Genomic DNA, 26,411 nt, shown 5'->3' on the forward strand with positions numbered 1-26,411 from the left:
GAGGGACTGGGTGTTGTGTTGTCCTAGTCATCATCATTTCATCCCCATCGACGCCCAAGTCGCCGAAGTGGCGTCAAATCGAAAGACTTGCACCCGGTGAACGGTCTACCCGACGGGAGGCCCTAGTCACAATACATTTACATTTTAGAGCATATCATGAAACAATTCTAGAATAAATACAGATGCCTACTAGGTATCTTAAAACAGATCAATGAAACGTCGGAAAGCGAGGACCTGGGAGTGAAAGGGGTAGACGGACAAAAATTTATGCCAAAGAAACAGATTATTTTTATTTTTTGAAGCTAGGGCACAAAAATACTGCGTTATGTAGTTTTATATCCGTGAGACTTAACAATAAGATAATCAACGACTCACTTGTCAAACTGACACCAGAGTTAAATCAGGCAAAATACGATCAAGAGTCGTCCTCTCTCAGTAAGACTGGACGCACACCCCACTTGGCAAACGTGAGGAAAACCGTGGCAATAAACAAGGTTATACAAGAAAAATGAACTCTGACAATGCAGCGTGTTATCTAACATGTGAGAAACATCTGGGGAGTAGATAGAGGATTTAGAAAGAAGTTCATGTATACGTTTATGCAACAGGTATCACACAACTTCTGAACTGTGAATGTGCTACGGTCGCAGGTTCAAATCCTGCCTCGGGCATGGATGTGTGTGATGTCCTTAGGTTAGTTAGGTTCAAGTAGTTCTACGTTCTAGGGGACTGATGACCTCAGATGTTAAGTCCCATAGTGCTCAGAGCCATATTTTGTGAATATACACGGTGTTATCTAATATGCGGGAAACTAAGGAACTGACAGAGGATTTAAAAAGAAGCAAAAAAATTTTGATCATTTTTTTATTTTCTTAGTTACAGACACTTTTTTCGTGTTACATGTTTGCTTCGTTTCTGTCTTTTTGTTACTAAATTTCCAGCCTGATTTTACAGGTTGTTTTTTTTTTTCAAATATTGTTTGTCTTGCAACGTGTTAAAGCCTTCTAGTGTTTATCTTAGTTGTCACAGTAGTAGTAAATGAGCTTTTTATGGCACATTTAAATTTCCCACTACAAGTCAGAACATGTTGTTCATGCACGATGGGCACTATCTCATTTTGCTCTACAATCAAGGACAATTTTAATCAGCGTTTTCCAAATAAATGGATAGGTTTTTGGGGGAAGCAAAATGTTAGCCATCCCGATCTCCTGATCTCAATCCATTGCATTTTTATTTTTAGGGGAATTTAAAGGATATAGCGTACACAAGAGCTATTTCGAATATTGACACTCTTCGCCAACGTCTTCAAGAAGGGTTTCAGCAGATACAGCAGACACAGAAATGGATAGAGGATTTAGTAACAAGCAAATAAATTAAGATATGATACATTTTTTAATTTTCTTACTTACAAGTTCTTTTTTTTTTCTTACATGTTTGCTTCGTAACTGACATTGTCTCCAAATTTCCACCTGGTTTCTTCAGGTATTTTTTTCTTTTCAAATGTTGTTTGTTTTGGGAATTCTTAAGTCAGTGCCTTCTTATTTTTTTCTTAATTGTCATGGTATTAGTGAATGAATTTTTAGTGGAACATTTAAATCGTTTGCTGGAGGATGTATTGCTGCACTTCACGTTAGAACACGTGGTTCATACACTATCGGCATCAGCTCATTTTGCTCTACAAGCAAGATCAATTTTCGATCAGCGTTTCGTAATAAAGGTCGCGGGGCTGCAATATTTGACCTGCCCAATCTTCTGATCTCAAAAATTAAATATAGATAATACCCTGTATATTCACAGTTCAGAAGTTCAAATATGGTTCAAATGGCTTAACATCTGAGGTCATCAGTCTAGACTTAGAACTACCAAAACCCAGTTAACCTAAGGACATCACACACATCCATGCCCGAGGCAGGATTCGAACCTGCAACCACGGTTCTGATCTCAGTCCACCACATCTTTATTTTTGGGTACATTTGAAGGAGGTAGTGTATTCAGTAACAATTACGAATTCCATCATCCTTCGGCAGCGTATTCAACAAGGATTTCAGTAGATACCACGGATACAGGAGTGAGTATGACAATCAATCATGCGGCGTTTAGAAACTTGTGTCACACATAATGGTAGACTTTTGAACATTTCACTTACCCATCAGAAGACATCATTTGGAAAGGAAAATATACCTGCAGAATGAAGCAGGAAATATGGAACGTAACAACAAAAAAGTATTTAAACAAGAAAATAAAATAAATTGACTATAATATATAAACGAACTTTTTTGCTACTTTTCAAGTCTTGTGTCTATTTTCCAAAGGTTTCCCACATAATAGTATTATTACAAAATATTAATATTCTTTTTAAAATTTCATCTCTAAAATTTTTTGTCTAATACCTTTCTCACAATTTTTTCTTCTTTTCTTGTTTGTCTTCTTTTTTATTTCATTCAAAGGTGCTAAATTAGAATTTATGATTGATATGAGTATTTTCGAGTATTTTCACTGCAGTATTGTCTTCTAATGTTAATTCTAGAACGCGAACACGTTGTTGTAAATATGTTTTATAATTTTATTCTGTTTTCCTTTTTTCATTCATTGATTATTACATTTGGACACATGCATACAACAAGATAAACTACATAAACAAAACAAAAACTTTACTCTTCTCTAATTCGACTTAAAGCCCTCAAATACGATTCCTGGCAAATGAAATACAACTGTACTACCGCTTTTTTGTTGGCGCGACACCCGTGTCGTTCCCTCGCTGTCACAGAAACAGCGCAGCGGCGCATTGATATCGGCGTATCCTTCTGCGATAGGGAGTCAGTCCGGCGCAGAAATGAGATAAATCGTAAATGCGTAAGTGATACGCGCGTTATCTGCTCAATTGCTCATGATCATGTGAAATTTTGCCGTGAAATATGCGGGCCATATCGGCCTTCGTACGCAGGCCACGCGAAAGCAATTATTCAAAGCGTAGTCATCTGTCCAGCTGATGGAATATCGGCTGTCAGTCGCAGAGCGGGGGTCGCCAGCTCGTGCAGCGACGTCAGCTGCAGCCACCACCGGCACCCTGTCCATCAGCGACTTGACTGTATCACAGCAGCTCAGCTCACATTGGACCGGGACACAGTTTGCCATCATTTAAAGTCCGCACGTACATCGTCCGTCACGTCAGCTGTCCATGTTGGGTAACAGATTAATTTTTGTTCATTGTCGGAATTTATGTGCTGTCACATTTTAAGAGTCTCAGCACACCATCAAGTGAACATCTGTGAGTCACTAAACATCTGAAATGACTGATTTCTAACAGTGTGTACTGTTATCTTCCAACCGCTCCCTGTGCAATTTATTTTACTAATTTTCTTAGCCATCAGCGATTAATTCAAGTTAGAAGAAAGTAAGCGATATTCTCCATCGAGAATCACTGCATGTCCCACACAGCAATGAGACAGTACTGAACGTTATGACCAGCTATCAAAGCTCCCTTCAGTCAAGTCCGACATCTCTTCAGCAACATATTGTGATGACGGGCTCCGTTCTCGCGGCTGCGTAAAATAGGATGATCTGTCGCCCTGTACGAGAGATTAAGGGAGAAGTCTATGAGCACTAATCGATATGCAAGACGAGTGTAACGAGCTAAACTCTCATCATATCGTGTGGCGTCCTTATGGCTGAATTTACAAACATTTTTCCGGGGACACAAGTTTAAAGTAGTTGTGAGGGAATTTCTCTGCTACGCCGCAAACTGAAGAGCGTATGTCATAAGCAACTGAGCTACTGTTAATCATCTACAGGCAACCTACGAGACACATGAAAGAGAGGAAAGTACTGTGCACAACTGGAGCGAAGAAAATAAAGTGGCTACACAGAAACCGTAAAAATGATTGGAAAGTAATAGAACACTGTTGACTGCTGTGTAGAGCAAAAGAGCATGTGAACATCCTAACTTTCCACACCTTGCGGGTATATTGGTTATTTGTCTTTGAATGCTGCTAAACGCAGACTTTATCCGCGTTCGTTCTGCATAAATCCTGCTAGATGATAGCACACTCCTTAGATATGCTAATTCACTCGCTATGTACTGTAGTATAATTAGACTGGACGTCAGTATTTGTTAAAGCTTTACTGACAGTAAATCTATTTTGTGGGTTTCTGAATGGGTTATAACATATTAAGTTACGAATTTTATCATGCAGTTATACATTTGAGGCGCTGAGAATCATAAGGATCTAATGTACATCACCGTCAATTGCGAGATTGTAGTATTTATTCATGCTACTGAAATGTGTTGATCTTATGGCGAGTCAGGTTTATCTGTGCTATACGCCCACATTGCATTTATGAAAATTCACGATGAGCTGTATCAGTGGTTCCTCCGATATTCATTTAATTGTGGCATCGACGGTGGTATGCTTTCGGCCCTTTTGGGTCACAGCGCCTCATTTGTATTCCAGTCACGTGACCTTGTTAGTAGACATTACCACTTGAGTTTAATCATTTCCATAAACAGCACTTCGTGTTTGGAGTTGGTTGTTTACTGTGCGGGAATCGGCTTTCGTGTGGAATGTAAATATGAAGTATGTTGGATTTATTTTAAATGCTAACAGAAAAGTACAGCTGTGAGGACAGGCCGTGACTCGTGCTTGGGTATCTCAGTCGGTAGAGCACTTGCGCTCGAAAGGCCAAGGTCCTGAGTTCGAGTCTCCGTCCAGCACACAGCTTTATTCTGCCAGGAAGTTCCATATCAGCGCACACTCCGCTGCAGAGTGAAATTCTCATTCTGGGAACGCAAAACTAAATTACCAGGAAACGTTAACCGGGAAGGAATTGGGGCCTCCTAGAACAGATCCTTTGATTGAGAAAGCGACGAAGTCAAATAAGCTTGAGTACAAGCGAGCATTTAAAGGAAGTGTACAATTAGCACAGGTTGTTATGTGGGTGTAGCTTAAGAATATCTGATTTTCCGCGTGGAAATAAATTCGTGAACTAATACAGCTGTTAGGGATCTCGTAAATTTGTCAGAAAAAATGGAAACGCACAAAAGCTCCCACTTACACATAAATTCGAAATAGAGAGTTGCGAAAGATTACACATTATTTCGTTATTGCCCTAAACTGTACTTAATTATGTACAAAACAACAAAATCCCACAAAAACAATTCTTTCTTTTGTCAGATAAGTTATGCATCTTATTATTATTATCATCAGTACTGTTATTATGGCAGTGGCTGTAGCTGTATAAACTTGTCGATAAGCATAACTGTTATACCTCAGATGCCATTAATTTCACACTCTCAAATTTATCTTAATCTAAAAATTTGCAGACGCCCAGAATGTACACTCAGAGCCGCCACTGGAATAGAAAAGCAAAGTAGAAAAAAGTATGTATTTACAAAATAATCATGTCAAAAGCAACTTACGAGTAGTAGTAACGCGAGTGCAGGTATGTAAAAGATTGTGAATACAATACAAAAAATTCATACTGTACGAAATCAAGAATTTTAAGTATTTGGTTCAATGTAAAGAGGCTGTAGCGTATAAACAACCACACTAGTCCATATATTACGAAGTACATAGAGGAATATTTTGATATGGCGGATTGAGGATTATTTAACAGTACCAGTATAAGCTCTTCTGATTATTACTGACGTCTGATTCATATTACTTTGTGGGGCATAGAGACATTTTTACTGTCTTATAAACAGTGAAATATCCATACTGAACACGCTCTGATACATCCACGTTTAATGACATATACACAGGGAGTCGTGTAACTTGTAACGTGCGCGTGGGGCACACAATACTCCTTAAAGCCTGTACTATGGTACGTGAACGGGCTTCACCTTATGAGAAAGGGTTTTCGTATAGATATCGACCGCGTGTACCTGAATGGTGGCAAATCAGACTTACACCCACTCTGTAATAACAATGATACGTCAAGTAAGTTCGAAATGCAACTACACGTCAGAACGGACAAAAAGCGACGCAGAAGATGCTACCAATTTGTTAATAATACGGTCGCCAGCCTAATTAGGCATTAACTGAGTTTCTTCCCTGTACAAGTTGGCAGATATTCGTGCAAAGCAACAAGTAGTAACACTGCATAATATAGTAGAATTTTAGAACCAGAAAGTCTATTGAACTGATAGTTTCAAGTTCTGTACTGATATGGAAAAACCATAAATACATAACACTACACTATAATGTATACTACAAAACTTCATACTGTCTACTGATCTGATTAAAATCGGGCATAGGTTACCCTAGAAATAGCACTTTCGAACCACCCACAAAATGTCAATTTTGATAAAGATAAAACACTGATAAATTTTACATATATATTGACTTTAACTTTTGCTGGTCAAACTAATGTGGAACACTTCAGAATTCAAATGAATAAAAGTCGGGGGGGGGGGGGGGGGGGGCTGAAACTGTTATGATCACTGTATTAAAAAAAATTGATTACTGAAATTATTATGCGCTCAAGATTTCCAGTTTATGAGTTACTTCTCTTTTTATCTTATTTCCTGCGTATTTAAATACCTTTATATCTGTCACGAAATAATTAAATTTCATTACTATATCAATCTTAAAGTTATCTTTCAACTTTGTTACACCTTCGTTATTCATTTACTGGTTCATTAACAAAACAGTTCTTTAAACACCATTCTAACATAACTAGGTCTGCAAGTAATTATTATTAACACAAATTTTAATTTTTCATTTCGGGACATTCGGATTGCACAACATTTGGTAAGGACCCTATCTAGGTTAGTTGTGAGGATAATTAAATGATAGGAAAGTTCTGGTAAAATTTAAGTTGTTATTGAATAGTTCACTCTCTGGTCCATACGAATACAGTACTAAAAGTTTCAACCCGCTTGTATCGATGCGGCGGTCGGCGGGCGGCGGGTATTCACCCGAGGTTTTGCATTCTACATATTCTAACACATTGCCTACGTATGGACCAGACGCACAGTTACAATTTTAAACATCTTACAACAGTCTCAACATTTGTTATATTTCAATTCTATTACAATATTGCTTGACATTTGACGTAAACATTAATATTCACATTGAAAATTGTTTACAGTTTTCTTAACCCAATGGCATGAAACATAAAAGAAATGAAAGCAGAACATCAATTACTCAAGTTTATCGAAAAATCAGAAGAAAAAAAATTACAAAATTGTTAAGGCTTTCGTGGCCACTTGTTGACAAACTGCCTATTGGCTTCTGTCTCGGGTTCTTCGGCCGACGTTCATCTAATGATTTTTCTGACGTTTCGCCAGCACGAATGGCTGGCATTGTCAAAGCTTCACCCTCCATTGCCGGTGGTGAACTGGAGGCGAGCTCGCGACCGCAGACTATATGTACCTGGCGGGCCAACGTCCGAGGGCTTCTCCGCGGTCATTTCCGGTGCGGTTCTCCTCTTGCTACCTGCTACGGTCGTTCGCTGCAGTACGGGAAGCCAGGATCCGTTTACCTTAAGGCTTTCCTCTTTCTTGTTGAAACTGTTCGCGTGTTTTTGGATTTCTACAGCTTCTCTGAACAAGCGCGTGTGATAGTGCTTCTCTACAGCCAGAACTTCCGTGTCGGCGAATTTTATTACGTGGTCGGTCTCATTCAGTGCGTGCTCTGCCACGGCCGATTTCTCCACCTGTCCCAACCTGCAATGTCGCTTATGCTCTTTGATCCTGGTGTTAATGGATCGTGTATCGAAAACCGACACACACGGACCGATACCTGCACAAACTGTCAAATCACCACCCGAGCCAGAAAAGAGGCATGATTATTACGCTCGTAACGAGAGCAGGACGAATATGTGAGCCTCAACACCTCAAACGAGAAATGCAACACCTGGAAACTGTTCTGAGGAGTAATGGGTACTCCACAAATTACATTAGAAGTGTAACAGAGCCAAACACTCGGCGAAGTAAGGAACCAGAAAAAGAAATGTCGGGTACGGCCTTTCTGCCATACATTCCCAGAGTGACGGACAGAATCGGCCGTATATTGCGCAAACACGGCGTAAAGACGATTTTCAAACCGACAAGGAAGATCAAAGAGTGTCTTAGATCGGCGAAGGAGAAAAGAGACCCACTTGCAATGTCGGGAATATACCGTATACCTTGCACATGCGGAAAAGTTTATGTCGGAATGACTGGACGATCCATTAACACCAGGATCAAAGAGCATAAGCGACATTGCAGGTTGGGGCAGGTGGAGAAATCGGCCGTGGCAGAGCACGCACTGAATGAGACCGACCACGTAATAAAATTCGCCGACACGGAAGTTCTGGCTGTAGAGAAGCACTATCACACGCGCTTGTTCAGAGAAGCTGTAGAAATCCAAAAACACGCGAACAGTTTCAACAAGAAAGAGGAAAGCCTTAAGGTAAACGGATCCTGGCTTCCCGTACTGCAGCGAACGACCGTAGCAGGTAGCAAGAGGAGAACCGCACCGGAAATGACCGCGGAGAAGCCCTCGGACGTTGGCGCGCCAGGTACATATAGTCTGCGGCCGCGAGCTCGCCTCCAGTTCACCACCGGCAATGGAGGGTGAGGCTTTGACAATGCCAGCCACTCGTGCTGGCGAAACGTCAGAAAAATCATTAGATGAACGTCGGCCGAAGAACCCGAGACAGAAGCCAATAGGCAGTTTGTCAACAAGTGGCCACGAAAGCCTTAACAATTTTGTATTACGCCTCTACGGGGAGGAGATTTGCAGATTGTACCGACGCCTTGACCAACGACGGAAGAAGAAAGCGCGACTGATGTCCTCTCCCGCCTTTCTGTCACGGTGCCGAGATGAATGTGCTACACCGAAGTTCTTGAGATTCAAGCGCCTATTCACCACCGCCCAAGCACATCGTATCTACGACGGAATGGAACGAGCTTTTCTTCGTGAGCGAATACATACAACACGGAGAGACTTGGCAAGAACGGATCAGGAACTTCTGGACATTTTCTATCAACTAAGTAGCAGAATGCATCGAGACGACTGGGACAAGATCGACAGCATCACTCACAGGAGCATGCAGAACGAACTCGAGCGCTGCACCGAGCGGCAAAAGAAAAAGTTTGAAAGATGCCGGAAGCAGACCGACAAGGCGATTCCCGACATGTCACGCACAGTGGTCAACCTCACTGAACGACAATTGACCGAAGAGGAAGTGTCAATTCTTCAAAAAGGAGGGAATTTCGCTATCATCCCGAGAACTATACCTATGGAGGACATCATTGCCAACACCGAAGCTGCCATTCGGACCCTTCATTGTGAAAGGGCAGAGGAAATACGCACTGAAACAGCCAGGATACTGCGCCGAACAAAACCACCAGCATGCAACCTGAAGAAAGAAGAGGTACAAGCCATTAAGAATCTCAACGCCGACAAGAGTATATTGGTACTGCCTGCCGATAAGGGGAATGCGACCGTCGTAATGAAGACCGAAGATTATGAGCAAAAGATCCGAGACCTATTATATCCGACGACGTACCGAAAACTAAGCGCAGATCCGACGCAGCGTATCACTCGGAATACGAATCGATTAATCAAGGCGTCTTCTCTGCCGGCGGACATACATAGAAACCTGCGCAACTCAGAAGCCCTGCCACCTCGGCTGTATGGATTACCCAAGATCCATAAGAACAACGTTCCACTGAGACCGATCGTTAGCGCTCCTGGCTGACCAACGTATAAACTGGCGAAACACTTGGCCTCTCTGCTCCAGCCACACGTGTGAAAGACCGACACATACATTAAGGACTCAGGACATTTCATTGAGAAGCTGAAGAAACTGAAACTTGCGCCAAACGACATCCTGGTCAGTTTTGATGTTGTTTCGTTATTTACGAAAGTGCCACTCAGCGACGCTCTGGAGCACATCGGTTCCATGTTCCCGCAAGACATCAAAAAGCTCTTCCATGCATGTCTCACCACGAGCTATTTCACGTGGAATGGCGATTTCTACGAACAGCTGGAAAGCGTCGCCATGGGTAGTCCTCTCAGTCCAGTGGTGGCCAACTTCTTCATGGAACAATTCGAAGCACAGGCACTGGACTCGGTGACTTGCAAACCTAAGGTGTGGTACAGGTACGTCGATGATACTTTCGTGGTGTGGAGCCATGGTGAAGAACAGCTCGGTGAATTCCTGAGACACTTGAACAGCCTCCATGCCAACATAACATTTACCATGGAAGTAGAAAAGGACAAGAAACTGCCATTTCTAGATGTGCTGGTCACAAGGGACGGCGAAAACCTGGGACACAGCGTGTATCGAAAACCGACACACACGGACCGATACCTGCACAAACTGTCAAACCACCACCCGAGCCAGAAAAGAGGCATGATTAGTACGCTCGTAACGAGAGCAGGACGAATATGTGAGCCTCAACACCTCGAACGAGAAATGCAACACCTGGAAACTGTTCTGAGGAGCAATGGGTACTCCACAAATTACATTAGAAGTGTAACAGAGCCAAACACTCGGCGAAGTAAGGAACCAGAAAAAGAAATGTCGGGTACGGCCTTTCTGCCATACATTCCCAGAGTGACGGACAGAATCGGCCGTATATTGCGCAAACACGGCGTAAAGACGATTTTCAAACCGACAAGGAAGATCAAAGAGTGTCTTAGATCGGCGAAGGAGAAAAGAGACCCACTTGCAATGTCGGGAATATACCGTATACCTTGCACATGCAGAAAAGTTTATGTCGGAATGACTGGACGATCCATTAACACCAGGATCAAAGAGCATAAGCGACATTGCAGGTTGGGGCAGGTGGAGAAATCGGCCGTGGCAGAGCACGCACTGAATGAGACCGACCACGTAATAAAATTCGCCGACACGGAAGTTCTGGCTGTAGAGAAGCACTATCACACGCGCTTGTTCAGAGAAGCTGTAGAAATCCAAAAACACGCGAACAGTTTCAACAAGAAAGAGGAAAGCCTTAAGGTAAACGGATCCTGGCTTCCCGTACTGCAGCGAACGACCGTAGCAGGTAGCAAGAGGAGAACCGCACCGGAAATGACCGCGGAGAAGCCCTCGGACGTTGGCGCGCCAGGTACATATAGTCTGCGGCCGCGAGCTCGCCTCCAGTTCACCACCGGCAATGGAGGGTGAAGCTTTGACAATGCCAGCCACTCGTGCTGGCGAAACGTCAGAAAAATCATTAGATGAACGTCGGCCGAAGAACCCGAGACAGAAGCCAATAGGCAGTTTGTAAAAAAAAAATTACTTATTTGTACAATAATACAGCGTTGTTGTTGTTACAAACTGATATCCCCAGTGATGAAGAAACTGTGTTAATGAATAATATTTCCTCATCAAAGACTTTTGTCAAATTTTTAAGTTGGTAAGAGGTGTAACCGCACTTCTAGAAAGGGAGTTAATTGGAGGATAAGTGATTAATGTGATTGTAGGCTGCTGGGAACTCAAGAACATGTAATTTCCATTTCTAATCTGAATACTAATATTACAGATGATGAGAGAAAGTTACTCATCAATAATAGAATTTATAACATAAGGACGTACTATTATCTGAAACTATCCAAAAAAATAGCACACCAATTATAACTTCGCGATAGAAGCACAAGAACCTGTTATTTTCTTATTTGTTGGTATTTTAAAGATGTTATGCACAGCTTCGCTCTGCTAGCTGGAGTCCCATATTTAATAAGTGGCTCCAACAATTGCTAAAACCGTATCGACTTCAGTACATTTACTTAATGCTGCACACAACAACAGAAAAGAATACCAGTGGCACATCACATGCAACAAGACATCTAACGGCCCAGTTCTTCGATCGATGCCAGCTCACTGTCTTGGGGTAACACCTGCTTCCTTTAAGCAGGTCAACCCGCCGTGCGCTCAGACAAGACGGGATCCGCCTCGCAGACGTCGACCATTTCACGGAGCTATCGTGGAGACCTTGTGGCTGCTTTGATGTGGTCAGCTGCTTTCTTGGCCACAAGTGCAGCGGGTGCCAACAAAGTAAGTTACAGAACGGTCCCGTTAGCCTAGTTGCATTAGATAAGACCGACTAGCCTGCCTGCAAATTATTTCAAATAACTCCTTCACAGTGGAAGCACATCTACCCGAATTAGAGTTTCTTGCAAGTTCACAATGCTGTCTCGAATCAACGTGTTTTCACCGGTAATCGAAAATTGTGGCAGGAGTATGCAGCAATATATTCAGGGTGTTCAAAAAAACGCGTCGAGTGCTTTGAGAGATACTGGTACTCACCGAAACAAGAAAAATAAGTGCAATAAACATGGGGTCCGGAAATGCATACTTTCAGGATAAACACATAAACACTTATTTACAGGAGGAGATACAACGTGGCGTTCATTCATGACAATGCTCCCCTCTGCCCCCCGGCATAATGAATGACGCACCCTTTGAAGTATACCCGGTTGTTGTTGCGCCTGCTGGCACTCATTGAAGACAGGACCCTGTAATGTAAACGTATCGTTGACTAGCGTGGCGTAGACTAATTCCTTCAAGTGTCCCATAACCGAAAATCGAGGGGATTGGGGTCTGGGGAACGAGCAGGCCAAGGTATTGGGTCCCAACGACCAATCCAGCGGCTCTGAAATCTCTGCGTCAGATATTGCTGCATATTGTGACGAAAGTGTGCTGGCGCGCCCTTATACATGAACCACATTTGCATTCGTTGTTGCAATGCCACAGTGTCCAGCAAGGTAGGCAATACATTGATGAGTAAGCCCAGATAATGAGCACCAGTTAACCTTTGTCGTAGCACGTAAAGCTCTAATAATCTGTCAGCAAGTACGCGTGCCCATCGTCGCACACTGGACGCAGGGGTTGTTCCACAGGCTCCTCCATGTCAGGCGTGCGGACTGTGAGGGGCCTTCAACTGGCAGTCTTCCAATGTGCAAAGTTACGTGTGTACCTCAGACGCTGGAAAGGTCTGCCGACCAGCTTATCAGAGGACACTCTGCGTTGTGGATATTTTTCAGCGTAAAGGGCGCGGGCTGGCAGGCTCCGTCCATTTGCTAAACCGTAGAAGTATGTCATGTCTGCCATTTCACTTGTCGAGTACTAGGCTTGCATTGCTAACAAGTGAGGGAAGAGAAAAAAAGTAGATGTATTACACAATTCGTATGTACAGACAGCGCAACAGTAGTAAACACTTAGGTGCATCTGCGTTTGGAAGAAGGCAAACATAATGATAAGTACCCAGGATTGACAGTACTGTACAATAAGACACACAAACACGACGAAAACTAACGTAGTCTACAACACTACTCGAACCACACTGCTGACTGCAGATTGCCTAATGGCAGGTAGAGTACTGAGAGTAAGACGTCATAGGCCTAAGTCATAATATCCTGCCGACACATTTGACGGAGCGCCACTGCAACGACTGTGCTAACATCCGCAACCAAGCGTCGCACTTCCGTTCCTATAAACACATGTTTATCTCGGAAAGTAATCGTTTCTGGACGCATGTTTATTGGACTTATTTTTCTTTTTTCGATGAGTACTACCATCTTTCAAAGGTTTTGAACACCCCGTGTACCACTGCTCACATTTTATACCCAAGTAACACTGCCTGGAGTTTCCACAGAGGGTGTGGATGGAGAGTATGGACGGATGTAACTGTTGTTCATGGACAGCGTTCCACACGTTAGCATGACATGTGCCCACCGCCTGCTGCACTTGAACAAGGCAAGAGGGCCGTTCCTTTTCGGAGTGTACCAAAACGTTCTGTTCATAGGCAAAAGCGGTTCTAAATGAGCACGGACGACCGGCATCCGATTCTGACGTCTAATACCGGACAAAAATGCAAATTAATTGAGTTATATCACTCAACTCCTCATTCGAAGATCTTTCGAATTCTATTGAAAATCTGACTTTAATACCTTGATTGGTATGGGAGTTCAGAGCATTACCCGTACAACCATAAAAATGTTCAAATGTGTGTGAAATCTTATGGGACTTAACTGCTAAGGTCATCAATCCCTAAGCTTACACACTACTTAACCTAAATTATCCTAAGGACGAACACACACACCCATTCCCGAGGGAGGACTCGAACCTCCGCCGGTTACAACCATAAGATGTGCCCTCTGTCTATTATAATTTGCCGAAAACGTCTTTTTATACTAATGAAATAAGAGGAGGGTATGTGTTACGTAATTCATTCTGAATCCAGAAAAACAAATATTGTCATTCTGTGACAGCATTACCTAGACATATTCTACTAACTACCTTGGATTTCCCCAGTCTTTTGGTTACAAGACTCTGTTTCTCAGATTAATCTCCGTTCAGTGAGACGGCCTTACGCTACCTTAGTGTGTGAGCCCGTGCGCACGTGTGGTACCGACCGCTCGAATGGTCGGCGTGGGAGCCAAAGTCTTGCTGCACCAGTAACCTCCCCATCATCCACCTACTGCTTTCCGCGAATTGCATCCTTCATTAGGTCAGACAGCACAAGTAGCAGGCAGTGTGTTCCGGGCTGTAGGGTATTGAGGAAGAAAAGTCCAATGAAATTCCCAGAGCTCTCTCTGTGCGTAGACGTATGTGAGGCCTTGTGTTGTCATACAGAAGGAGAAATCCGCTTGCGTTTTTGTGGTGACGAACACGCTGTAGTTTCTTCAGTTTCTTAAGAGTAGTACAATACACTTCAGAGTTGATCGTTGCCCGGCGAGAAAGGACATCAAACAGAGTAACCCCTTCACAGTCCCAGAAGACCGTCGCCATGACAATCTCTTCGGAGGAGAGGTGGGATGGCACCACTCGACGTATTACCGTTTTGTTACCGGTTGGATATGATGAACGTTTTCATCGCCTATGACGATGTTCGACAAAAGATTGTCACGATCAGCCTCGTAACGCGCAGGCAATTCCGCATAGATGGTCCTTCGTTGCTCTTTGTGGTCTTCTGTCAGGCGGCGAGGAACCCAGCGGGCCCACACCTTCGAATTCTCCAACAGGTGGACGAATGTGTCAACACTACCAACAGGAACGTCCTGCTGAGCAGCGACGTGTTTGACCCTGATCAGTGGATCAACTCGGATGAGAGTGTTCAGAAGTTCCGGAAGCATTGCAGGAATCACAGTTGTGTGCGCCCAGACGATACGCGGGAGATGGACAGGTTTTCACGATCTTGTTACAATTATAGCAAACGCCTCACCCAAAGTTTCATCCTTCTTAGGGTCACTGTAAGGTCTCCGTAGACACTGTGCAAGCTCTTACGAATATCTGCGATGTTCTGGTATTAAGCCAGACGAAATTCAATAACCCCTCTGCTTGGTTGCATCTTCGTTACAGATGCCATTTTGCGGGCTACGTGGAGCGCTGCCTGCCATCGGAACTTCATGAAATGACACAGACTTAAGCGAGAATATTCCGCGATATCCCACGACCAACTGAAACTGTCGGAGGAAAAAAGTGTTGCATTACTTATCGAACGCCCCTCGTACTCTGTTGGTGTAGCACGCGCGTGCTAGTTACGTAGAGCACGAACGCGTTGCCTCGGGCCCCCACCGGCATTATACGTGGAGGGCAATATCGGCCCGGCCTTTCGCACACTCGCTTGGAATCTCTCTTTGGCGGCGCTGTGTTGTGATTCCGTCCGGGTCGGCGCGCCCCCGGGGCCGTTCGCCGCGCGCAGCCTGAGACCTCTCCATCAGCTGTCAGCCGTGCCACAGGCTACGCCACGCGCAGGATGAAAGGCCGCGTGCGTCGCAGCGGCACAAAACACCACGCGTGCTCTCAATATGTGCATGTCAGCTTGTGTCAAGCGTATACTGTCTGATACTATTGCGAACGGTGCATCAAAAGAAGTAGCGCATGGAAACAGCAACGGAAAACGCGACACTGTTGCATCTGTGCACCCAGTACAAGTCTCCAGAATGTAATTATAGAGATGACTGTGCCATTTCCTAGCCATTCTGTCTTGATTGTAGTTACATAGTCCGATGAACAGCACTCACGTTTTCTCAGGATTATTAATTCCTCACTTAGCATACGAGGGGAAGTCGGAAAGCTTTGCCGCGCGGTGTAGCCGCGTGCTCTAAGGCTCCTTGTCACGGTCCGAGCGGCTCACCCGTAGAAGGTTCGAGTCCTCCCTCGGGCATGGGTATGCGTCTCGTCCTTAGCGTAAGTTAGTTTAAATTAGATTAAATAGTGTTTAAGCTTAGGGACCGATGACCTCAGCAGTTTGGTCCCATAAGATCTTACCACAAATTTCCAATTTTCGTAAAGCTTTCATTATCACCTCGAAAAAATAAAGTTATATAATTAATATTTTCTTTACTTTCGGGTACATGTCTACACTTACTACACACTGAAGGCCCCCACGATATCACAGTACCACTACAGTATAGGCGTGAAAACAAAATGTGGCAGCCCACTGATAAAGAAGAATATCGTGCGGTAATCCGTTCTCTGCATTTGAAGAGGCACAATGCTGCAATACCCATACTTCGTTGAGGGAGTGTACGACAATAACGCACCACCATAATATACACTGACTAGAGACGTTATCAGAGTGACCAAACAAGTCCCCATGACGAAGAGCAAAGAGGCAGACTACCTCCACACTTAAGTCTGTTCGCTGCAAGCCATCTTAGAGTTATTCGGAGGGAACTTCTGGTACCGACATCTGATCCTTACTTCCCTGTTCTGCCGCGAATGGCATGAGAAGAATAATCGTCGATAAACCTTAGCATAAGCTCAAATTTCGCAGATTTTCTCGTTGTAATCATTTTGCGAAACGTATGTGCGAGGAAGTAATATCTTGCCCGACTCTTCCCGGAACGTTCTCTCTCAGAATTTCGACAGTAAACCTCTTCGTGCTGTGCAACGCCTGCGACTGGATTTTATAGAGCATCTCTATAATACCGTAGCTAAACGCGCTGCTCCTCTTGGCTTTCGTCTATTAATCCACCCGCATAAGTTCCTTAGGCTGATGAGCAACGCTTAAAAATTGGTCGAACAAGTGTTCTGTAAGCCACTCCTTTCGTGGATTAATTATATTTCCTGAAGATTCTTCCCATGAATCTCAACGAGGCACGTGCTTGTCCTCGTATTATGTTGTCATTCAACTTTAGATGGCTTCGAATATGTACTCCCAGGTATTTTACGGTAGTTACTGTTCCCACCAGTTTTTCATCAATAGGGTAATTGTACAGTAGTCGATTTCTTCGCCTGTTTATGCAAAATATGTTACATTTATTTACATTCAGGGTCAATTGCCAGTCCCTGCTCAATTCACCAATCCACCTCAGATCTTCCTGCGGGTCGCTACCGTCTTCTGACCTCCTTTCTTATAGACATGCACACCTCATATGTAACCAGCCTCATAGAATTTCCTACTGCCGGGCGGTGTAGCTGCGTGGGCTCGGTCGCCTTGTTTCGGTTCGCGCGGCTCCCCCCATCGGAGGTTCGAGTCCTCTCTTGGGCATGGGTGTGTGTGTTGTCCTTAGCGTAAGTTAGTTTAAGTTAGATTAAGTAGTGTGTAAGCCTATGGACCGATGACCTCTGCAGTTTGGTCCCACAGACCCTTATCAAAATTTATCAGTTTCCTACTTTGTCCACTAGATCACTTACACATTTTGTAATCTGTAATCCCCCGGCAAACTGAAATCTCTCCTTATTACAATAAAGTAACCGACAACCTTATTCGCGATATTCTGCAGGTTCTCTCTGCCACTACAGCTCTGGATGCAGGTGCTCCACAAAAACATCTGATTACTTCACTGGTATTATTTCACAATCGGGTTCCGAATTAACCTCATTAGATATTAGCGAATTCTATAATACAATAAAGAAGCCGCCGCCACTCTCGTCTAACCGTCGCTTGCCATAGTTATTCCGGTTTGTATTTAGGGCTTTGTATTTAGGACTTTTCGGTATTCACTTTCGGTTTGATTCAGCTTCCTGTTCCTGACTAGCTGGGCATAATTAACCTTTAATTTTCAGAGGGCATCTACAGTTCTCCCCCACCCCCCCACCCCCCCCACCCCCCACCCCTTCGCTAGTGGAGACAGAGCGCATCCATTATCGTCGTACAATCGTGTTAGCCTCTGGTTTAGAACTTCCAACCTGCTCCAAACCAGAGGACTGCGGTTGACCTGGGATACGATCTTTCAGACAGTGAGCCGAGCTTGCATCTCCTGTGTGGTGCTAGCAGCCATCCCCCTGTAGGAGCTGAGGATGGTATAACGGCCCAAGCGACATGAATCACAATTTGCAGCCCGTCGCACCCAGTGCCTTCCATAGCGACCAGCAGAGCTTCTCCAGGTCTCGGAAGAGATCTCGGCGGACATACCGAGTGCACACTGGCATTATTGACCGACCGACCTGCTTGCTATTTCTCTGAGAGGCTTCGTTACCTGCCTAACACTGGAGCTCCCAAAGACTAGCACACCCACCCTTTGTACTTGCTCGGCCTGCTCATGAAAATCCTGCTTTGTCTCGAAGCTATTATCAGTGCTGAGCGACCCCTCGTATCTGTTGCTAAGGCGTTAGGATTCAGCCGTGCGGCCAGTTCCCACTTTCGTCCTCCGCCTAGAGATAAACACACTACTGGCCGCCATTTACCTTGAGTGAAGACAGGTTGGTTAGGCGTTGTGTATCGTAAGATGTAGTAACTACGGGGTTACCAGGGGATTCCAACGGCTGGGAATGTGTCTCAGCTGTCGCCACTAGTGTCCCGATATTTCAGCTTTGTGCAGCAGCCTGATGCTTTTCGACCGCGGCCAACTCGGCTTCGAGCCGCTTCTCGACTGCGGCAGCACACAACTATTATGGTCCATATCCATACAGTGTAACAAAACTCTATTAATTTTTTAAAAAATACAGTCATGACTAATCGATAACGAAGAAAGTAACCTCACGAAATATAAACGAGAAAAATGAAAAAAAAAAGAATTAGCACTAGAAGCTGGTCTACCAACCGCTCACTCTACACTAAGGAACAAAGTCTTAAAACAAATGCTAATAACTCTGTTAAAAACATATGTAATCAGTTACTTTTCACTTGTAACGCACCTCCCGAAAAGATAATGCACGATAAAAATACACAAGCATTTAGGAAATATATTTAAACGTTAGTCAATCTTATTAACTTCCTGACGGATGCTAGGAAAACACTAAACTAAACGCTGCGTACAAACACAAATCGCATCTGTTGCTAGGGTGCTGCCACCGAGAGATAGGGGGAGGGGGTTGGGATTGGTTTGGAACCCTGGGTTTTCTGTGGAGAGTCGGGACATGGAGGCCCTTATGCTTATAGACCGGTTTTCCCATACTCGAGGCGGTAGTGGAAACATTGAGAACCAAAGATGGTTCACTTTTCAGCATCGTACACAACATTTTGAAAAAGAGAAAGGTCGATGGACGGTAGATTCTTCAGAAGTTCACACCCGTTCACAACGTATGTCAAGCTGAGGCAGTAGCGGAAGTATGTCAGCTGTGTGTTACGTTTTCCAGATAAGTTTGTAGGCTCCTTGTCGGCACGGCCGCGTGCCGTGCGTATCGGCAAGACCACAAGACAAAGGAGAAAATCAAGCATTGGAAGCATGTCGCTTTACCTGTGGTCAAAAAGACAAAGACCCAACTATGACTTTGCAAAGCGATTCTGCTTTTTGCTATTAACACGGACCGATGTTAGAAGATTATGCTCGTAAGAGGTAAATCGTCGCATAGACGAGCAACTAAAATGAGTACGGTACAAAACGAATGCGGCTGAAATCTACCATTAAATACGGCGCGAACGTAAAAATTAGTCTGCGCTACAGATCGTCTGTTGCCACTACCTTTATTTGGCATTCATATTTGCTGGATCCGCCAACTCACAACCAAATTATCACCTCTCAGGGAAAACACAGACATCGGGCTACCCTACAAATCAGTGTGTTACCAAAAAGAAATCGACCAATTTCAGTTGAAGACCAGTTGTTCCGTACTCATTTTAGGGACCCTTGAGCGTAGCAAAGAACAAGTCAAGACGAAATGTGGCGGGTTCCAGCTCACGCTGCACAAGCCACGCTCATACAAACTGCTTTTTTGGGGCAATCATAATTTTGCCACTTCCCCACTATTCTCCTGACGCGGCAACCAAAGACTAGGCCTACTTCATGTTTCCTTAAATGGAGAAATCACTGTGTGGCAGGCATTTCCAGATGATCACGAGGTGATTATCATGTGGTACATTCCCTGAAAAGCCAAAAATGCAGTCTTATGCGAGTCAGGTCTGCGCAGAGTCTTCCATCGAAGGGTTACTTTGTAGATGATAACAAAATCAGTATGTTTTCTGGTCGCTGATAGGTTTTCCCGAGGCGGCAAGTGAACTACAATTACCAGTCGAGTTACTGAACCACTTAATCCAAGGAAAGCTTTAAACACGAGGTATTTTGTCAAAGGGTTATGGCAATGTGGAAGAAACATGGGACTTAGGGAAGGCAGGAAAAGGTGTGGACGGGGCGTTATACAGTTACCGTTAGTTGCTCAGTTTTCTTTTTTTTTCTTTTTAACACATAAATTATATTTGGAATCAACTGCATATAAGGTTGACAACATGCAACAATTATGAAATTTGACTGTAAGACAACATCTAATTAAAAATTCCTTAAACAAATTGCATTCACGACTGAAGGCCTTATTGACCAGATATTCAGATTATTTGTCGGCTGAATGTCCCAATAGTAACTACTCGAAACAAGTTGACGGCTGAAGGCCTAGATAGCAAATTCTTACTAAAATATTCTAAAAATAACAATCATATTAAGAAACAATACCTAAATTTAAAAATTTCTTGAGTCAAAGTCGCATTCATGGCTGAAGGCCTTATTGACCAGATATTCAGATTATTTGTCGGCTGTCAGCCACGAGCAATACTTCAGAACAATTAACAGCTGAAGGCCTGAATTACAAATGAAGAAGACAATTACACGTCTAAAATACTAAAATCTTTTTTTAAAACAATCATATTTAAAAAATTGACTGTAACAGAAGCTACACTGACGGCTGAGGGCCTTATTAAGAAGAATTCAAAAATATTTGTTGGCTGAAGTCCACGAACAATAGGAATAATTTAAACAAAATATTATTTTTAAACAATTGACACACTCAGACCAAATAAAGAAGGGAATGATCCACAGACAGTGCTCCAAGGATCGACCTGACAAAAAGTCCCTACAGCTGCGTAAGTGGTGAGACAGGCAGCCAAGAGTTATGCTCACTTAACAGTATGGCAGCTCAAACTAGGGACAGCTTAAACGCCGACCGGCACACTCGCAAAATCCACCTAAGATGCGATAACCAATAACACGATAGAATAACAGTTAACATCGTCAAATGAGAAGCATCTCCGGCGGGAGTGGCCGTGCGGTTCTAGGCGCTACAGTCTGGAGCCGAGCGACCGCTACGGTCGCAGGTTCGAATCCTGCCTCGGGCATGGATGTGTGTGATGTCCTTAGGTTAGTTAGGTTTAATTAGTTCTAAGTTCTAGGCGACTGATGACCTCAGAGGTTAAGTCGCATAGTGCTCAGATCCATTTGAACCATTTTTTTGAGAAGCATTTAATTACACAAGTTGGCTCCACCAAATCCTAATAGGCAGACAGGGTTAAGACCAAACTGCCTATTCAAAATCTGACTAGATGCACATGGAACCGCAAAAGACAGTTCCACAAACAACTCATACAATGCTAAAACAGTCACTATACAGCAACAAGACAAATTGCACGTCGACATGAACGCTAAGATCATAGAAACGGTCGAAAGACCAAATACACGTTGTTCACTGAGACGATCGACCGAAGACCAACCATCGGTCGCTGCCAATCAAGTCAGGCAAGGGAAACGTCGAAAACCGCCAACTGACAGCTTGATGGCATGAGGTCACTTCGACAGACGGACACACACACACAAGTGAAAGTTGCACTACTCGAATATAAGGATCCATTCAACTTAAACTCGCTGAATCCGGACCTCGACGTGGTCGTGCACTCTCTCGACCACATCCTTCCATCGGGCAGTGCATACCGGGTGATCGAAAAGTCAGTATAAATTTGAAAACTTAATAAACCACGGAATAATGTAGATAGAGAGGTAAAAATTGACGCACATGCTTGGAATGACATGGGGTTTTGTTAGAACCAAAAAAATTTCTAGACGCGTGAAAGATCTCTTGCGCGCGTCGTTTGGTGATGATCGTGTGCTCAGCCGCCACTTTCGTCATGCTTGGCCTCCCAGGTCCCCAAACCTCAGTCCGTGCGATTATTGGCTTGGGGTTACCTGAAGTCGCAAGTGTATCGTGATCGACCGTGATGCTGAAAGACAACATCCGACGCCAATGCCTCACCATAACTCCGGACATGCTTTACAGTGCTCTTCACAACATTATTCCTCGACTGCAACTATTGTTGAGGAATGATGGGGGACATATTGAGCATTTCCTGTAAAGAACATCATCTTTGCTTTGTCTTACTTGGTTATGCGAATTATTGCTATTCTGATCAGATGAAGCGCCATCTGTCGGACATTTTGTGAACTTTTGTATTTTTTTTTTTTTTGTTCTAATAAAACCCCAAGTCATTCCAAGCATGTGTGTCAATTTGTACCTCTCTATCTACGTTACTCCCTGATTTATTCATTTTTCAAATTTATACTGACTTTTTGATCACCCTGTATATCGCTCGGCGAGTACTGCCGCTGACGGACGTCACTGCTGCTCCGTCCCCACTGAACTCCGACACACGACGACCCGGAAATACTAGAGGTAGCTCCAAAGACAGTACCACAGTACTCGCTATGAACGGACTAAGAAAACAAGAGGTCACAATCCGAACACATGACGCCAACCTGTCAGTGGCACGAACACGAGCTGGAGCACGGCTCAGTAGAGGTGTTCATTGTGTTATTCTACCCTGATATTACGTCAGCTTACGCCGGAGAAAAACCTCACCTACAGTGTATGTGACATTAAAATAATCTTCTGAGGGTGGCAGGGCTGTGAGTAACTGAGCCACTTGGCTGCCGCCACGGGCGCATCCCCCACCCCCTCTCCATCCCCGCGGTCCACGGTGCTGCGGGGCCAGTGCTACGTGCCCCAGACAGCTCACCCTCCACCCCCTCAGCACCCGCCATGCCACGACATGTGACGCCGGTTCCTGGAATGACGGGCGCGCCCTCGGAGAGCCCCGCCTGCTAACGTGTCCCATAGCCAGTAATCAGGTTAGCACGTGTCGGCTGCAATTACCGCACTCTGATACGCGCGTGCTGCAACCCAATTATGTGGCGCCCCTCCCTCGGCCGCCTTGCTCGCGGGACGTGTGCCCTCGCCGCAGACACGAGCCGCCTGCCAGCCGTGCGACCGCGGGTCACTGCCCTCTGCTACGACGAGAGGAAGAAACAAGAGACACAGTGCGCAGTGCGTGGCACTGAGCCGCGGCTAGAATTGCGGGAACTTCTGGAAACTTAGACGTGAAGATTATACTTTGGAATACGGTATGTTCAGAAAACGGCAGTTACAAGTTACCTTTTCCTAGGTTCCTGCAAGTCATCCACATCTACATCCATACTCCGCAAACCACCATAATGGGCGTGACATTCACGCATGAAGCGAGAGAAGAACGGCTAAATGCCTGTGTGCGCAATGTGATTAATTTCATCCTCACGATCCCTGCAGGTGCAATACGCAGCAGGTTATCGTAAACTCCTATGTTCACCATTAAAGCTAGATTTTGAAACTTAGTAAGTGGGCTTCCTCGGATAGTGAGAGTCTATCTTCAGTGGTAGTTGAGTTCTTTTCAGAATCTCTGGGACACTCTCCAAAAGGTAAAAATAACTGTGTCCATTCGTGCTTACCCTCTTTGTATATGTTCAATATACCCTATGCTGTACGGGTCCACTTGAGCAACATTCTAGGATGGGTCGGAATTTCCACACACGACTTAACTGGTCATCGGGACTCAATTCGAAGTGGGATTCATCGCTGAACACAATTCTACTCCAGTCAATGACATTCCAGGCAGAAGATGTGACTCGTGACGCCCCGGACAGCAGTGGAATTCCAACCTGAGAATCGCTCGCCATACTGCCCGACAGCCAGATGTGACGGTCTGAGGTGCCACTTCTTTCATCTCTTTACCATCCACGACACCCTGACAGTGTTACATGGAGGATATTCTACGCTCCATTTTGTTCCCCTTCATGGTAGGCCACCCTGGGCCTACTTTTCAGCAAGGTAATGTCGGTGGGCACACGGCGAGCGCTTCCACTTCTTGCCTTCGTGCAAGACCAGCAAGGTCGGCGGATCTCTTCCGGATTTTGACGATCGGCCCGATTAGACAGGATCTGGCATGCAGGACTGCTGTCCGGGGCGTCTCCAGTCACATCTTCTGCCTGGAATTGCACTGACTGGAGTAGCACTGTGTTCAGCGATGAATATCGCTAAGACGAGTGTGGAGATTACGACCCATACTAGAATGTTGCTCTAGTGGACCCGTACAAAACCGCATAGGGTATATTGAACTTTATCCATCAATGACAAGCCGAATAACTGCTTGCATAAGGGCCAGAGATGGGCCAACGCGTTATTGACTTGCTCAATTTATGAAGAGCTTTCTTTTGGATAAATCAACCAATTTTACTATAATTGTAATCATTTGTTTGTCCGCACATATACATCACATCTAACGATTTCTGTCCAATAATTTCTTCGATGTGCGTCGTTTATTTTTTATTTTTTGGCTTTCAATCTATAAATAAAGAAACGTTCGAACTGCACAGAATTTGCAAATAGCTAGTTTCGTGACACCTTTTACCTTAGCGTACCAAAGATGTGCACTGCAAACTCAGTATATACCGCAAAAATAAACCAATATGTAGAGCTCAACAAACCATCTTCCCTTTGGGACTTGTAAGTGTCTAGCGATGTAAGTGACTTTTCGGATAATTTCATAATAAGGCCATTTCTATTATTTTTTCAGCCTTCTTTATGTCACCTTAGAGCCACGCTGCTTTGAACGAACACAGTTTGCAGTAAATCAGGTGCGACAGTTCATTCGACAGTGTAACGGTCTCTCCCTTCTTCGAAAACCAGTTCGTAGCCAAGGATCGTCGGCACTGCAAGCACAAATAATCCATGAAGAGCCAGTGACGGAAATCTAAGTACCGCAGCAACGTTCGTCGTTGATGCTGCCCAGCAGATCGCTATGGTAAAAAGCATGGAATTGAAACCAAGTTGCAAGGTGATGTGATCCTAATGCGGTATATACTCTACTGGCCATTGTGCTTATCTGAATTCTGACAGTGCTGAAAATGGTCAGAAAAATAAAACATCTTTGTGCTCATCTGAATTCTGAAAGTGCTATACAAGGTTAGAAGAATAAAACAGCTTTGTGCAGTGTAACTTTCTGGTATCTCTAAAATATGACAGGTACTCAAGTGTCGTGTGAGGGCCTCTCTGGGCTTTTGTGAGAGAATCTGGAGATTTTTGTCCTAACGAATTTGTGAGATTATGGGAAGAAGAACTTTTTTTCCCATCAGATTTCTTCCAACTCAGGTTGGAGACTATTGGTCAAGGCCATATGACGCAGTGCGACCTGCGATGGCGTCAGCTCAGTCTTGCGTAGTAGCGGGCCTCCCCTGGCCACATACCATCCTCAGCTGCATCTGGCAGGTCTATTCGATATCCCTGCCGATTACTAAATCTATTTCTTTGCTGACGTGACTTTAATGTGCTGTTAAGTCCCAATAAAACATTAGAGCAAGAAGAAAGTTTCTCCACTTGGCACAGAGTTTACGAAGATGTTAACGAAATTTGGCATCCTTTTTTACAGGTAAATATTGCACAGTGATTTCATTTGTGTCATATCCTCTGCGTACTTAAAATACATATACAGAAATTCAAATGCTCAGTTGTAATAAGTATTGAACTGCAAATGCTTTTACAAGAAATTCAGGGGTCCTCCGAGCTTCTAGATGCAAACATATTTCCGTCTCTCACGTTAGTTGCAAGATTTCTTCATTATTTTATTAAAATTAGATCGTTTAATTTGTCAGCCTCCCACATCACACAATAAAACTGTTCAACTATAGTAACCAGTCACTGTCGTTGCGACTTTAGCTCCGTATGGATCTGCCTACGTACTTGGACTATACACTGCTCTGTTTACAAAGGATGGCTCGATAAAGTCGTATGGTCGAGCTGTACATGTCTGCTTTCATGCCTGCAGCTAAACTCGCTGCATATAATATCATGCGCCTGTGATCCTGCAGTTAAATAGTCCACACACGGAATGGAACTGCGAATTAACAAAATAACCCGAAAAATTAAACAAAAGATAAATGTATAATTAATAAAAAGGGTTTTATTCTAACGCCTGAAATTGATTTAGTGAATCATGTTGAATAATGTTTCTTCACGTAAGT

Source organism: Schistocerca nitens, chromosome 6 (assembly GCF_023898315.1).
Source record: "Schistocerca nitens isolate TAMUIC-IGC-003100 chromosome 6, iqSchNite1.1, whole genome shotgun sequence".
Taxonomy (NCBI): Eukaryota; Metazoa; Arthropoda; class Insecta; order Orthoptera; family Acrididae; genus Schistocerca; species Schistocerca nitens.